The 17620-nt window shown below is 34.0% G+C and overlaps 1 long non-coding RNA gene across 1 annotated transcript in view; it reads left to right on the forward strand.

Moving 5' to 3' along the window:
• The window catches only part of LOC132365315 (uncharacterized), a 796238-nt gene that overhangs the window by 691409 nt on the left and 87209 nt on the right, over positions 1 to 17620 (forward strand). The window contains exon 5 of the long non-coding RNA XR_009503074.1: positions 5230 to 5298. This is a non-coding gene — a long non-coding RNA (uncharacterized LOC132365315). The remainder of the gene's footprint in view (positions 1 to 5229; positions 5299 to 17620) is intronic.

The raw sequence follows: 17620 nt of genomic DNA on the forward strand, positions 1-17620 counted from the left end.
AACCTACCTAAGGAGACAAAAGACCTGCATGCGGAAAATTATAAGACTATGATGAAAGAAATTAAAGATGATACAAATAAATGGAGAGACATACCATGTTCTTGGATTGGAAGGATCAACATTGTGAAAATGACTCTACTACCCAAAGCAATCTACAGATTCAATGCAATCCCTATCAAACTACCAAGGCCATTTTTCACAGAACTAGAACAAAAAATTTCACAATTTGTATGGAAACACAAAAGACCCTGAATAGCCAAAGCAATCTTGAGAAAGAAAAATGGAGCTGGAGGAATCAGGCTCCCTGTCTTCAGACTATACTACAAAGCTACAGTAATCAAGACAGTATGGTGCTGGTACCAAAACAGAAATATAGATCAATGGAACAGGATAGAAAGCCCAGAGATAAACCCACACACATATGGTCACCTTATCTTTGATAAAGTATGCAAGAATATACAATGGAGAAAAGACAGCCTCTTCAATAAGTGGTGCTGGGAAAACTGGAGAGCTACATGTAAAAGAATGAAATTGGAACACTCCCTAACAGCATACACAAAAATAAACTCAAAATAGATTAAAGACCTAAATGTAAGGTCTATCAAACCAGACACTATCAAACTCTTAGAGGAAAACATAGGCAGAACACTCTATGACATAAATCACAGGAAGATCCTTTTTGACCCACCTCCTAGAGAAATGGAAATAAAAACACAAACAAACAAATGGGACCTAATGAAACTTGAAAGCTTTTGCACAGCAAAGGAAACCATAAACAAGACCAAAAGACAACCCTCAGAATGGGAGAAAATATTTGCAAATGAAGCAACTGACAAAGGATTAATCTCCAAGATTTACAAGCAGCTCATGCAGCTCAATAACAAAAAAACAAACAGCCCAATCCAAAAATGGGCAGAAGACCTAAATAGACATTTCTCCGAAGAAGATATACAGATTGCCAACAGACACATGAAAGAATGCTCAACATCATTAATCATTAGAGAAATGCAAATCAAAACTACAATGAGATATCATCTCACACCGGTCAGAATGGCCATCATCAAAAAATCTACAAACGGTAAATGCTGGAGAGGGTGTGGAGAAAAGGGAATCCTCTTGCACTGTTGGTGGGAATGTAAATTGATACAGCCACTATGGAGAACAGTATGGAAGTTCCTTAAAAAACTAAAAATAGAGCTACCATATAACCCAGCAATCCCACTACTGGGCGTATACCATGATAAAACCATAATTCAAAAAGAGTCCTGTACCACAATGTTCATTGCAGCTCTATTTACAGTAGCCAGGTCATGGAAGCAACCTACGTATACATCAACTGATGAATGGATAAAGAAGATGTGCACATATATACAATGGAATATTACTCAGCTATAAAAAAAACGAAATTGAGTTATTTGTAGTAAGGTGGATGGACCTAGAGTCTGTCATACGGAGTGAGGTAAGTCAGAAAGAGAAGAACAAATACTGTATGCTAACACATATATATGGAATCTAAAAAAAAAAAAAAGAAAAAAAAAATGTCATGAAGAACCTAGTGGCAAGATAGGAATAAAGACACAGACCTACTAGAGAATGGACTTGAGGATACGGGGAGGGGGAAGGGTAAGCTGGGACAAAGTGAGAGAGTGGCATGGACATATATACACTACCAAATGTACAATAGATAGATAGTGGGAAGCAGCCGCATAGCACAGGTAGATAAGCTCGGTGCTTTATGACCACCTAGAGGTGTGGGATAGGGAGGGTGGGAGGGAGAGAGGTGCCAGAGGGAAGAGATATGGTGATATATGTATATGTATAACTGCTTCACTTTGTTATAAAGCAGAAACTAACACATCATTGTAAAGCAATTATACTCCAATAAAGATGTTAAAAAAAAATGTATGAGAAGATACACGTTTTAATAAAACTCTTCTAGAGGATCTGTGAACAGAAATTTTCAAGACCAAAGGTGAGAGAGACAATGTTAGAAAGGTAATTTAGTGCTTAATTTAACATGCTGGGGAAAAGACAGAAATTGTATTCAGTAAGCAAGAGTGAGCGGAAGACAGTTTGAGAAATGTAGTGATAGGTTTTTTTTTGGTTTTTTAAAATTAATTAATTAATTAATTTTTGGCTGTGTTGGGTCTTTGTTTCTGTGCAAGGGCTTTCTCTAGTTGTGGCGAGAGGGGGCCACTCTTCATCGCGGTGCGTGGGCCTCTCATTGTCGTGGCCTCTCTTGTTGCGGAGCACAGGCTCCAGACGCGCAGGCTCAGTAATTGTGGCTCACGGGCCCAGTTGCTCCGCGGCATGTGGGATCTTCCCAGAGCAGGGCTCAAACCCGTGTCCCCTGCATTGGCAGGCAGATTCTCAACCACTGTGCCACCAGGGAAGCCCCGTAGTGATAGTTTTTATTTAGGACACCCTGACTGAGTCCCTCCTAGGTGTCCTACTCTCTGTTAGCTCTGTGATCAGAGCTGTGCTTCAGGAGAATCTGGATGATGTACAAATCAAACTTCATACTGTAAGTAAATGTTTCACTATTGAATTGTTTTGGAATAATAAATTTTAGAGTCATTTTCTATTGACTATATGTTTGATTGCCCCTATGGGTGTATCCAACCCTTCTGAGCAATATTGAGGGCAATATTAGAGGCAAGTACCATCCCAGGCCAACTTACCCAGGGGACCAGAGGAGTTAATGAGCACCCATTTACCCCAGTCCTGAATTTCTGGACACCCAAGCAGATAAGTAGAAGAGGCTAGATGTGGAGAAAAAAAAAAACCCCAAAACTGCGTAACTCTGTTCCCATACTGACTTGACCACAATCAATGGAAAAACCAAGAGGTCAGCACTCCCCAGAGCTGAATGTTTATATTAACCCTTTTATACAGATGTCAAATTCTTATCCTTCATTATGTCATTCTTTGTGGCACAAACCTTTCCTCCACTTTTCCCTAGACCTTTTATCAAGAAGTTTACTAGATCAAGTATCTTACTGCCTCTTATTATGTGTTCATTTCTTTGCATGTGTTTTTTTCTCATTATAATATCACAAATATTCTGTCATCATAAGGGATAAAGATCCCCATTGTCACTATCTTGGGAAGATAACATGAGCAGTTCATCTTCAGTTGGACTTTATGCTTCAAGAGATAAAATTTATGTGCTTAACTTACCCCACTTTTATGATTGCAAACATTCTATGGTGTAACCTTCCTTATTCGGACTCACTCTCTCCAACAGGTCTTACTAAATTAACATGTAACCTAGAATTCACTTTTACAAATTCTGTATTTGCTAAACCCCTTTCTCCTTTATCCAATAATGAATTCACCTTTTGATAAAGGTGAATTATCATTTTCCAATTCTGTAAAATGAAGATGACTATAGTAGCAATCAGCCAGTTTATTAGAGTGTGATCTACTCATCCTATCACTTTAAGAAGAGCTATACTGGTCAAGATCAAAGGAGGGATTTGGAAAGGCCTGCCAGTGACGGCAAGTGGAAGCTGGGTTTCTCCATGAAAAAATGAGATAAATAAGTACAGTTCCCTGGGGTGATTTTCAAAGGTATGTTGCTACTCCCCATCGACCTGGAACCAAAGCATGCACCTAGAGTTTGGAAAACAGCTGAGATCCTCTAAGGAAAAAAAAAATGCTATTTTTTTATGCAGTGGTATCTTTCTCCCCAAATTTTATTTATGCTTTAATATCGCAAAATGTTAAAGCATGGCTGACTCTTTAAATGTGGGTAAAAGACCTACTACTTATATAGGTCAGGGCTATTTCCTACACTGGATGATTTATCAGCTTGATAGATTGGTTGCTCTCTGGCAGGCCCTCATTTGTCTCTTAATTTAACATGAGGCTAATCAAATATTGGTGTGTACCTATAGAAAGACTTCATCAAAGGTTTGTAACTTGGTCACATTCAGCTTAGTAAGATGGAATTCTGTAGCATAATTGGTTTGTTTCATCACAATTAGATATTCTTCAGCAATTTTCAGTGTTATTTGTTGTTCATCTTTCTATTTAAAGATGCATTGATTGCCTTGTTTGGGGTTGTGTGCCTAGATATTCAGAAAACAAAAAGAAAGAATGAGGTTATTATCATCACAATCGAGTCACCATTTACTGCTGCGAGTATCGTTTTCTGACATTGAGATCCTAAAAGGATTGCCACACAGGATATAACTATATTACATACGTGTGGGTGCTTTAAAAGAGGTGTCTATGCTTCACACAAAGACGTTTAAAATAACAGTTTATTAAAGGAAAATGCAACTTTTAGCAGAGTGCGTTGTATATAGCCGCAGATTTATATAGCCTTTATTTTTCCTTGATGATACTAAGTGATGGATTGTATAGTATATATTTTGATGCTTCTGTTAAGAAGATAGATTTGAATTATTCTCAGTTACTAGTTCCCTAAAGTTTTATAGCATAATCTTCATTACAAAACTGGAAAAACTAGTTACACTTGATATATCTTTGTCATACCAAAATTCTGTTTGCTCTCATAAAATGGATTTGTCTTCCTGTTTCATATTAATTTTGTGCATATTGTGGATCAAAGTTCTGCATTTTAATTGCCTAGTTATAATAGTTGATCGACTAAATAAATTCTCCCCAAAAAACTATCCCACTAATTACCTACTTTCCCTTTTGTATAAAAGTGTATACACTCATGTTGCTGTATGAATACAAAAAGATACATTTTCTACCCATCTGACATAAATTTGCAGCAAATATAGTTGAGTGGAGATTACAATAAATGTTTTATTTTCTAAATTCTAAAATTTAATTTGTCATTTGAAGAAGAAACTTTTTGGAATGGATTTCCTTACAGACTTAATTAGGGAAAAAAGCCCAGGACTTAAAAAGAAATGTTGAATAATAAATTAAACCTTAAAAATTGATCAGTAACAATTATTTATTATTAATTATTTTAAAAAAAATTTCTTCAAACTATAGGAGAAATTTTATGAATGGAAAAAATTGTCAAATTCCAATATAATGTGCTATAGGATGACGTATACATTAGATATACATTAGAATGAAATTTTATTATAATGCATGTAATGTTGAAAATTATACCAATAATTCTTGGATGCATGTGTTGAAACTGGATTTATCAAATGCAAAGGAAATCTCAAAGTCAAAGATGGTATGCAAGGAGAGACAATAGTTTTGGTACCCTATTATGATTTTTTTCATTGGTTCTAGAATCTTCTGGAGGGGCTTATCAGGATGGAAGAGGGAAGGAGACTTAAGAGTAATTGCTGCTTGTCCCAGGTAATAGATGATTACTTAATCCTTTCTTAAAAAAATAAAAGAAGAAGAGCATGTTGCTCGTAACTAAAGAAGACCCTTTCTTGTAGATATAAACCAACATTTTCCTGTTGTGGTCACAACTATGTTTTATGTATGTATGTTAACTATGTATTTCCCCCCAAATTGTGAATTATAAGGGTACACAGACAGTGTAAGATAAAGTTAGAAGTAGGTACAATTTTTATTTTATCTACTTCTGTACTATTTGAAAATTCAGCAAGAAACAAATATTACCTTTATAACCAGTAAAAATAAAGATAGTAGCATTTCTAAGACATAAAAATAGTAATTGCTGCTTAATGGAAAAATGGACCTTTAAGCACAGGCTAGCTGAACTTTCCTCTCTTCTGTGCTGAAATGAAATAATATACCATTTGTTATTTTCTCTAGAGATAGCAAATGGTCCATGGACAGAGAGCAAACACTCCTTTCACTGTCGTATTCATTGTAAACAGATGCAGAAAATATTTATTACAGCTCACACCTGGGTAATGTTTTGTTTTTGTTAATTGGTTTTTAAAAAAATTAAGCAGTAAATACCACTGGTGAACTCTTTGTTTTATAGTGACTAGTAGCACTTTGTGGATAAGAATATTTTCTTTTAGAAACCTAAGTATGTTTCTAAACATACTTAGGTTTCTAAACCTAAGTATGTCATATATTTTATTTTTAGTTAGAAAAATATCACCAATGAATTTATGTTCTAAATAATAAAATAGCTGTCTCATTCTTTTCCTGTGGATTGGCATTTTGGAATTATCATCATCAAATAAAGACATAACAATGTAATTTTTATATTTTCTTCTGCAATTATTTGAATGTATGGCATTTGCAGATGGATTAGCTTGTGAAAAGATTACACACAAATATTCTAAAATAGCTACTTTTCTTATGTGTGGATTATTTCAATATTTCTTAGTCTTTTTATGTCACATAGCCTGCGAGGTGAATTAATGTCCACAGATTTTGGTGTGTGAGTGATTGATTTTAGGGGCTTATGTTCTGGGCAAAAATTCGAATTTTTGGAAATAAGGCAGATAATTAAATATGCCTAGTTATTTTAATATTTAATACAAATATAAAAGCTTTACTACTTAAAAGCATAACTTCCTTTTAAGGAAGATGGGTCCTTAAATAAAATCTAAATGTCATAGCTGACAGGGCTGCTAATAGAGCTCCTTCATGTAAACACTTGAATCAGTTTTGGATATTCAAAGGTGTTCCTGGGGCTAAGTTCAAAAGATGGTGTCAAAGAAAGGTGAATATTATAGTGAGGAGAAGCTGGATTTAGGAGCAGTCTGGGAGGGAAGGAATGGGCAAAGGAGAGAGGAATGAGGACTAAGAGAGAGGGGAGCCAGCAATATCACAAAAGCCTGTATGCTCCATGGGGTCATTTATCTGATAGAAAATTCCCAGTTATTGGCTAAATGAAAGGGCTTCTGGAACAGGAAAATCTAATGTTCAATTTTCAGTTCTTGGCCTCGTGTAGGTAAATCCCACTTTGATCCATTATCATTTTATAACAACTTATGTTCACACAAAAGCTTTCTATGAGTTATGTTTGTTTGCTTGTTAGCTTCCTTTTTTACTAATGACCATGATCAAGTGCCCTGATGTGTTGATACAATGAAGAAAATGTATAACACACACAGGAAAGCCAGACAGTCCTTAAAGTAATTCTGGAGAAGCAAGGGCTAGGGTTAGAGGTGTCCATAAGAAAAAAGCTCCCTAGAAGTTTGCAGAAATCTTTGGTGGGACATTAATCTTCCCTCAAGCCACCAACAGGGAAAGGGCTTGAGGCAATCACCGTTTCTTTTAAAAAGTCTGGCAACTGTAGTTGATACTTGTGTTTCATAAGTATTTAAAATCATAAGGAATCATGACATAAACAGGTTTATGAAGTTTGAATTCTACTCTCTGCAGAAGCTTCAAAAATCACTCATAGAAACCTTCCAAAACTGGTGTCTTGGCATCTCATGCTAGCACTTTCCCTATTTAAAGTATACATTCCTTCATCTGTTTGTTAAATAACTGTTATGTACCTACTCTACATGAGACACTGTGTTAGGCCCTGGAAATGAAACACAAATAAATTGTTGCTATCCTCATAAAGTTCATGGTCAAGTTAAGAGAAAAACATGTACATAATTACAATGCAATGTGACAAAATATGAATAGATTTATATGAAAAGTTTTAGTAGGATTCAGGAAATAGAAAGTAATTGTTGCTGGGACCATTGGCAAAATCTTCTTCAGATTAAAGGTTAAATTCAAGGGAGACTTCAGGTTCAAGTTGAGGGACTGAGCGCATACCTTTAACACTAATCTGTTCTCAAATCTCATTGAAGTGATGTAAGAAATCCACAGTAATTCTGAAGAACTGGGAAGGATGCCATCAGTAGATCACAAACTCCGAAAAAATTAGAAAAGAAAAACAGATGTGTTAGGATTTATTTTGGAGGGAGCTGTAATAGTTGAAAGACATTACTGGAAAAGTGAGTGTTGCTTTTCCTAAAAGAACAGTGAGAAACTAAGATTAGAGTAAAGTCTGCTGTTAAGCACAGGAAAATTGGCAGGTAAATCACTGAAAGATTTTTAGTTCACCATTCTTTCCAGAGTGTCTAGATTAGGTTTTGCCTCCAGATTAGAGCTAGCAAATATAGATCTCTAAATAGAATAGAGTTTGCAAAAGTGGACTCCCTGTCTGGGCATTAGGGCTGGAGAACTAATCAGGACTGGTAACTCGTGGCTTTTAGAATTCATGTCAAGAAAAGTGTCTTGAGCATGAAAGGAAGCTCATCTCTGTATGTTCCCTTTCCCTCCTGCCATAGTGCTTATGCAACTTTGAGGCATATTCACTGACAAGAGAAAAATGATTCTTCACAAGTGCTAAGGAAACATAGGCTATTAAACTGATTAATTCTAGATGTTCATAAGTAAAATGAAGAGATAAGCAAAAATCACCTGAAGGAAAAGAAGGTAGTAATGTAAACAAATAAGAGATCTAATCTCTGAAAAAATAGTTAATGCAGGAAACAAAAGAAAACCTTAAAGTAAGTCTATTTGATATTCTTGCAGTGTTTTATTGAGCTTTTATATCATCCATAGAGCAAGAATAGGCTGCTGGTATGAAAGTGGGGAGGAGAACTGGAGAATAGAAAAACTTTTGGGAAATGTAAAACATATTATTATTTAAAGAGGTCAATAGAAAGTTTGAATTGCAAAAGGGACATGGCTGACAGCTATACTGTTAATCTGGAAGCTAATGTATTGAGTACTAGTGTAATAATAAACATGTTAAATTTATGGAAAAAGAGACAAAGGACAGATCTAAAATATCTGATATCAGTTTAATAAACATTCTAGAAGAAAATATGTGAGAAAAAAATAGTATATTAGAAGAAAATTTGCCTACATTGAAGAAATTCAAGTCTTTTTTCAAATTGAAAGAGCTCTTCAAACATTTTAAGATAACACTGTTAAAGAGGAAAATAAGACACAAATCTGATAAATTTTGGTAAAATTTTTGAATTCCAAAGTGCAGAGAAAAATCTAAGAGAAAGAGGAATGAATAAATGAATTCTTATTTGTTAAACTGAATGCTAAAGGATTATGGAGCAATGTCTACAATTTAATAAGAGGATTTGATCATAGAATTTTATGCCAAAATGGGTAAAAACTAAAATCAATATGCTACATAGGTACTTACTGGAAAAAAAGTTATTCAAGGTAATATTCCAGCAAAACAATAGCAAAAATAAATGAATTCAAGGGGAATACCTAGGATATAAGAAGCAGTGGTGAGGAAGAGAAGAATCCAGTAAAACTTTAATTAAATTTAAGTAGTTGACGATGATATGGCTATGAGATTTAAAATTATAGCTAAGAAGTAACTCTTTCTTATATATGAGGCAAAATAGACAGTAAAATTACAATCAAAGAAAAGTTAGAATTCTACATGAATTTAACAAAATATGGGAGAATAGGCAGGAAAAATGTTTGCTGGAGCCTCTATTTTGTAATATGGTAAGAGGTTATGATATGATTGCTTTTGCAATTAAGAGGAAACATTTAAAATACATTTCTATAAATTTAAAAAAACAGTCAACATAATACTGTAAATGTAAGATAGAACTGCTCTATCACTCAAAGAAACCAAAAAGGTGAAAGAAAGCTTGATTAAAATTTTTAAAATTTTTCAGGAAAAGGAGTGGCCTCGATACGAAAACAAGGCAGGAAAAACTTAGAGCAATCTCACCTATGAATGTAGAAGTAAAATTTTAAATAAAATATTAAAAACACATATTAAGAGTGAATTAAAATTAATAATACAACATAATCAACCTTGATTTTTATTTCAGGAATGCTAGATCAGCTCAACTGTAGGAAGTGTATTAATATAATTTTTCTATTTATTGATTAAAAAAGGGTAGAGTCATTTATGTTACCTTCTTGGATTACGAAGACTTTTAGGTTTGTACTTTTGCAAAGAAACCACTAGAAAACTACATTAAAAATGATATCTTTTACAATAGTATCAAAACTATAACAATAGCTTAAGAAATATGTACGATCTATGTGAACAAAATTGTACAGCTATACAAAAATATATTTTAAAAATCTTAACTAACCAAAGACAAATGCGTTGTTTCTTAAGAGAAAGATTCAATATTGTAAAGATATTACCTCAAATTACCATATAAACTCAATGCAACTTCAGTAAAAATTACAATATGGCCTTTTCTAAACTTTATAAATCAATCCTAAAGTTTTTTCTATAAGTGTAATTATTTATAAGAGCCAAGAAACATTTAGAATTCAACAAGCTATTTATTTTAACGTTATGTATAAAAGTAACAACAACAACAACAACAAAAAACCCAAACCTTAAAGATTGATTATGAAACACTGTGGAAAGAGAATATTAATCAGTTAGTGAGACATATTATGAATGCTATAGAACAGTAGAAAAAAGGTAATAATTTTAATGATATATGTGAAAATGTTGGTATTGGATAATGGCAAACCTAAAAATATGAATACATGAGGACAAAATAGATGACATGAAAAAATAGTGTTAGAGATGAAGATAATATTTCTTACTCTTAAAATGTCTCATAGAGTTGATGTATCATCTTTCAACACAACAAAAATGAAAAAACAGCAAGTTCAGTCATAAGTAATTTATAATGCAGAAAACATTAACCAAGAGTTCATTTTTCTTCTAAAGTCATATAGTTTGGAATGCTCTATTTTCATTTAAAAGAAATAAAGTGATAAATAATTACCATGAGCTTATTCTCCCTGTGGCCATCCCATGTCCTTAGCCATGAATCATGGTGCCCTCCCATGTTTCCATGTGGGTAAACTGCTACGGAAAAGTTAAGATCTTCCCTCACACTTCTATTGTATATGGAATCATAGAAGCTTAAATTCTAAAAGAAATGCTTCAGGATTTTGTAATTTAATCTTTTACCTAATGCTTCTGCTTGAAGATTTACCAAGATCTGTAAGTCTGTTTGGTGAGGCTGACCATTTCTTGTAGGATAGTCCTAGTTATAATTTTTTCCTGTGTACTGAACCAAATCTTTGCTTCCATATTCTCTGTCCATTGGTCCTGGTTTCGTCCTTTTGAATATAGAAAAGTGTTACTTCATCTAGTAGGCCTCTGGGTGTTTGATGCCAGTTTGATGTTGTCCTTAGCCATCTCATCTCTAGTCCCAACATCCTCAACCCCTACAACCCCTTCTCATGTAACATAGCTCATCTCTCAATATTTTCTTCACCTTCCTTGATAAATACTTTAGTTTCACGAACCCAAATATGGTCTCCAGATATAGACCAGCCACTGTAGAGGCCAGCTGGAAATGTTATAAATTCTACACATAATGTAGTTTAAAATTACATTTCTTTTCTTGAATAGTTTTTGGCTCATGTGGGCTTGCTGTTCATAAGTACATGTTGGTGTTTTTCGAATGAAGTACTTAAGTTATACTTCATCTGTTTTTCAATTGAGAAAATTATGTTTAAGGCTCAAGGGTGGATCTGAACTATATCTCTGACTTAGTCTTATTAGTTTTTGGTCTGTTGAAGTAATTTTGAATATTGATTGACACTCAGCATATTACCTGGTTAACTCAGTTTTTATTTACCTGCAAATTTAAATGGCATATCATTTAACCTTTCAAGTTGGTAACGAAAATATTTAATTGGTCAGGACCTCATTGCCATATCACTAGAGAAGAGCAGGTTGGTATGGTAGGCATGGTTGTTTAACTAGCTACAACCTAGCTCCACTATACTCTTGTCCAGTCCACACTTTATTGTGAGTCTCAAGAATATCATAAGAGACTTTATTAAATTTCCTTCTATGAGAAAAATACTTCATCAATAGGAAGGTTTTTGGATTCTATTTTTAAAAGCAACATAATTTGTGTTTTCAAATGTAGTCTTACATGGAATCATAATTTATAGAACATAAAAAATGTGGAGCTGCTGTGGTTGAAAGATGGGTAGGGTAGGAAGATAGGACACCTACACTCATCACCTCCATTCCTCTCAATCCCTTCCTAAACCATGGCTCCCCACAAACCTCAGGGATGCAAGGAAAACATTTGATGACACTGATTTTTAGCATCCTATCATATCTATAGGTAGAGTCAGCTTCACCATAAAGGAAAAGAGACTAAGTAGGTATGGCATAAACAAAAGGAACACATACTCATGCTTCGGGATCCACTCTTCTATTTGAAATACTCCTTAGATCCTGTTTACTACTTTCATTAGATAATAGAATGTCTAAGAGAAATACTTCCAAGCTTACTGGTTTATACATTCTCCTTTTATAATAGAGAAGTTATAATTAACGCAAAGGCTAGATCCTGGTGTCTGTTATGTCCTCTTACGACTCTAAGATAAAATACTTGAAAAGATCTGTTAAAGGACAAAAATTGCAATGGCACAGGAAACTAAAAATAAGAAAAGACCATATGCTACTGTGTGAGGGGAATTTCCATTGACTTGGAATATACATTCTAGTATAGACACAATCCACATGCTGTACCAGAATTGCATGGACAACTGCATCCCCAATGTCTGCTCCTAACTTTGTGACTTAAGGATTATGTTGAACAGAAAATCTGGCAGCCAACCAAACCCTGATGCACAAGAACTTTGGTAGAAAATAGTACATCCAGGGTGCTAATGCCAAAATATACAAAAGGGACAATCTACTGAGTCTTTTTTGTTTAAATGAATATCTGCTTGTAAAATCACACCAATGTAATAATTGAATAAAAATTTGGAATGATGAATGATGGTAGGATATAGGCAGACTAAATAAACAATTTGTGATGATACACATAAGCCCAGAATATACATACCTGATATTTTGTTGGGTATTTTTTCTTTTTCATGTACAACAAACAAAAGGTATGTAATCTATGATTGATTTGGGAGATCAATTTTTTTTCCATTAAAACAAGCTTTCTGGAATTCCCTTGTGGTCCAGTGGATTTTAAATTTCATTTACTTCTTACCATATTTTATCTCATTTCCCATATTTATATGCTCAATCTATTTTTTCATGATTTTTACTTCTTTAGCATTAAATTAAAATTGGAAATGTCATTAGTCTGGAATAGGTCAAGTCCTTGACATTCCAGGAGAGTGATGTTCCACCATACAATAGTATCATGCACCTTCCTCCAATTTTTCCAGCAATCCTCTTTTTCTAATTTCATTCAGAAGTTATAATTTCCAGAATAAAACATGATGGAGAGTAGAGAAAGGAGAAAGTGTTGCATTGTATCTTGTATTATGCACTTATCTCAGGAAAAGAAAGCTTTGTATGTGGTGCTGGGTGAGCAATAATGTGGACCATTTAAGTAGTGCACACTGATAGATGTAGTGTTTTATGTACTTCCCTTGCACAAAAAAGAACTACAATACCTCTGACTGTTTACCATAGTTAAATAGACTAATTAGAGGAAAAGGCATTTCCTTAGTGGGACAGATAACACTTCTCCCCGCCTCCCCTTTCAACACAATAGAGGCTGAACACATTATCTCATACTGAACACATTACTACAGGCAGGTCTGGTCTAAAAACAAGAATTCACCAGTACACAATAGGCTAAGTATCTGGATAGGAGTAATACATGTATTCTGTATTCTATAAAATAAAGCATCAGTATAGAAGTATTAAGGATGAATAAGCAGGGTAATATTAAACAGTATGACATAGGGTTTATGGAAAGCTTTTTCAGTATAAAGGCAAAAAAGAATTACCCTGAAGATTTAGAAAAAGAACATACTTCAGAAATAATTTTCTATAAGAGGTGGAAAATGCTTGACAATATTTCCCTTACTCTCCTAATGAAAGTCTAATAATGTGACCAGTATGAAGTAGAAACAGAGACCAGTATTAATTATGTCTTTGGCTGTAATCAACAATTTTGATGTGGGATGGCTTACACAATAAATACATTATTTTCTCAAATAACTAGAAGTATGGAGGCAAAGTGAATAGTATTGTAGGCTCATTACACTGGTCAAGTTGTCATCAGGGCCTCTGTGTTCTTCCAACCTAATTGTGTTGATTCCTTGTTTTCAAGCTGGCTTACCTCATAGTCTCAAGCAGCAGTTCCACGTGTCACATCCACACACATTAATGTGAACATGATAAAGAGATGACTCTTCCTAAGTCTCTTAGTTATGGGGGAAAAGCATTGTGCAACATCTCCTAGTCAATTTCTCCTCACATCCTCAGGCAATTACTGAAATGGGAAATAAAACAGCTATGACTGGTTTAGACAAATTATCTGGGTAGATTATGACATCCATTTCAGGACTACAGGGAGAGAAAATGACGGGATAAAGTAGTAGGTTATAGAAGGAAACTACCTGAAAGAGAAAAATTAGAATTCACATTAGAAACAGTAAAGGAATGAAATTGAGAAAATTGATCTGGTAATAATAAGCTAAGAAGCTCTCCCAGTATGCTGAATAAAAAGACAAAGAAATTTTAGAAAGTTAAATTATAGAAGACAGAGAATAGTGACTAAGAGTTGTGCTTATTATGATAAAGCAAGATAATAGCTGTGTTTAAGGGCTCTGAAACTATATGCCTTATTTTCCTTTTCTTGTAATTGAAGATATACTTAAGTGGATAACTCAAGGTAGAGAAAAGTCTGACATTTAACTTTGTTGAAGTTAAGTGGTAGGGACTCAAGATTCATATGCCCATCTAAGATGTCATTCAAATGGAAAGACCACAGAAGAATTTTCTTAGGTATTAAAAGCTCCATTAAACATAAGACTTACGTACTCTTTCAAAAAAACACATTCTTCAGTCCCCTTAACAAGCTAAGAATATTAATTTGGTAACATAAAAGGATGCTTTTGGGATTTAAAACAACCTAACTGGATGAATAAAAAATAACTATAGTAGTGTGATTATTCAATAGGATGCAAAATTGACAAATAATTATTAAAAATGGATTTCATATATTAGAACAACATATAATAATAAGCCAGGTCCATAACTCTCATTTAAAAAAATAAACAAAACTGAGAAGTGGGAGGAAAAAGAATGGCATAAGAGTGATAAATTCCTATAGTAGAGAAGTGATTCAAGTTCATAATTGCTTTTTGTCCTTGGAAAATAGAGAAATACAGGTTTAGAAATATATGAGAAATGTTATCACTAGTAAAATTAAGAAAAACAATAACTCCTCAAACTACTACAGAATAAAACAAAAAATAGACTCGCACAAATAAAAGTAAAAACAAAGTCAAGTGTATGGAAACACATCAAAATAGAAGATGTAAAACAAAATATGAGATATAATACCAATCCTTTCAGTAATGGTTATAAATATAAAGTTAAAAAAAATGGTCTCTGTGCTGCTTATAACATCATGTTAAAGGATGACTATGAGACGATAGACCAAGGATATACCAGAAAATCGGGAACAAAAAGAAGATATTCAATTACTGATATCAGATACAATATCTAAAACAAAAATAATTAATGGAGATTGGGTTTTTTTTACATTGATAACCTTTTCTACCCTAAAACAGAATAAAAATTTCAAGCATTGTATAAAGACATTTACCAAAAAATGACAATTGATATAAGGAGATAATAACAGGGGAAAATACAAATGGCTAATAAACATATCAAAACTCTTTTACCCCACCGAGATTCAAAAGAATGCAAATCAAAACAACAAGATAACATTTTTTACTCTTAAGTTACAAACTCTTAAGTAATTGTGATACTAAATTCATTTGAGGATTCCATGGGAAAGCATTGTCATATATGTACATTGACTCAAACTCTGAAAATCAGTTCAATAATGTGCATGGAGACCTTTTACAGAGTCATTTTACCTCAAATTTTAATAAAGGATGAATCCTGAGGCAAAATCTGGAAAAGGAAGAAATATTTATATGTAGTGATGTTCATCACACTTTATTTGTAACAGTGAAATACTGGAAACAAATATTACTTAGGAGGAAAAAATATATATATAATTTTAAAACTATATAATATTAATATTAATGTATAAATATTACTATAATTTCATAACTAATATATAATATCATGTCATGTATATAGTTATTAAAGAGATGTTTTTGAAGAGTTACCATTGCATTGAAAAATGTTTATGATTTAATGCTAAAGTCAGGAAAACTCAATGAACAATAGTGTAGTCTATGGCATCACAACTACATAAAAATGCATATACAATTTCAGAAAGAAACTATGCCAAAGTGGTAATCACATTTGTCTCTAAAAGCTGAAATTATAGATGATTTCTTTTTTAATTCCTGTAACCTTTCTGTATGTCCTAAATTTCCTATTTCCAACATGTATTATCTTAATAGAGAAAACAAAATAATAATTGAAAAGAAAAAATATTTCTTTTATTCTAATTCCAATTTTTTCTATTCTTTAGGTGTTCTCAAAGACTGTGGTGGTTTTGTAATCAAATCTCTAGTTCTTTCACTCCTCTGAGATGTAATTTTTTTCTGAGACTGGAGGAGGATTAAAAAGGCTTTATATTTTCACACTATCTCCTTGCCTATCTTGCTTTTCAATTTCCTCCTAACCACGTTTGCTCTCCTTTTGCCACTTTCCAGATCATTCTCTGGTTGGAGAAGATGAAAGCTAAATAGGAATTAGTTGAGTCTTGTTTGCTGTTTGTCATCCGTTAGCATTGTACCATCTGTTACCAGCAGACCGCCTTCCTTCATCTCCTTCTTGCCATGAACTTAGCAAAAAGAAAAAAGTCCACTGTTTTGCCTTCCAAAAGTTTTTGCAAACAAGCTCATTTTGAGTATTCAACCTCTTTCTTAGACATCCAAACCAATCTTCTTATTTAATCTTCTTATTTAATCTTTAATTTTATGTCCCTTCTTCCTTGAATCCCCTTCCAATGTTCCTTTACAATCTGAGCTCATCAAGAAGTGTCCTTTGCAACTATAAATGGTTTTGTATCTGTCTCCCTTTAAACCAGATCAGTTCATTTACCCATCACAGACACTTTGGTTCATGCATGTAAGTCACAGCTGCTAACTGCTTTTCTCTCTTCGAATTTTTTTTTTTTTTTTTTTTTTTGCCAACTGCTTTGGGCGTTGTGCTCTTTTCCCTGACTCTTGGTGCTTGACCATGGTTCACAAATTCAAATCCTACAATGGCCCTGATGGTAAAAGGTGGAGAACTAGAGAACCGAAAGTACACCTACAGAAAGAGCAGCCATTACTCATCCATCTTCAACTGACCGCCATGCAGGATTGATGGTCCACTGTGGTAGAATCCTCTGATATATATATTTTTTTGATTGCACCACACGGCTTGTGGGATCTTAGTTCCCTGACCAGGGATTGAACCCAGGCCCTCTGCAGTGAAAATGCAGAGTCCTTAACCACTGGACCGCCAGGGAATTCCCAGAATCCTCTGATTGTTTTAAAAGATGGTGAAAATACACTGTGTGTGTGTGTGTGTGTGTACACAATTATGGAGGCTGAGAAATCCCACAACCTGCCATCTGCACGCTGAAAATTCAAGAAAGCCAGTGGTGCAATTCAGTCCAAGTTCAATGGCCTGAGAACCAGTGCAGTCAGTGGTGTACATCCCAGTATGAGGACTGAAGAAAATGAAATGAGATGTCCCAGCTAAGCAGTGAGGCAGGAAAGAAAGGGGTTAATTCCCCCTTCCTCCTCCTGTTGTTCGATTCAGACCCTGAACAGACTGGATGATGCCCGTCCACACTGG

This window comes from Balaenoptera ricei, chromosome 4 (assembly GCF_028023285.1).
Source record: "Balaenoptera ricei isolate mBalRic1 chromosome 4, mBalRic1.hap2, whole genome shotgun sequence".
In the NCBI taxonomy this organism is placed as follows: domain Eukaryota; kingdom Metazoa; phylum Chordata; class Mammalia; order Artiodactyla; family Balaenopteridae; genus Balaenoptera; species Balaenoptera ricei.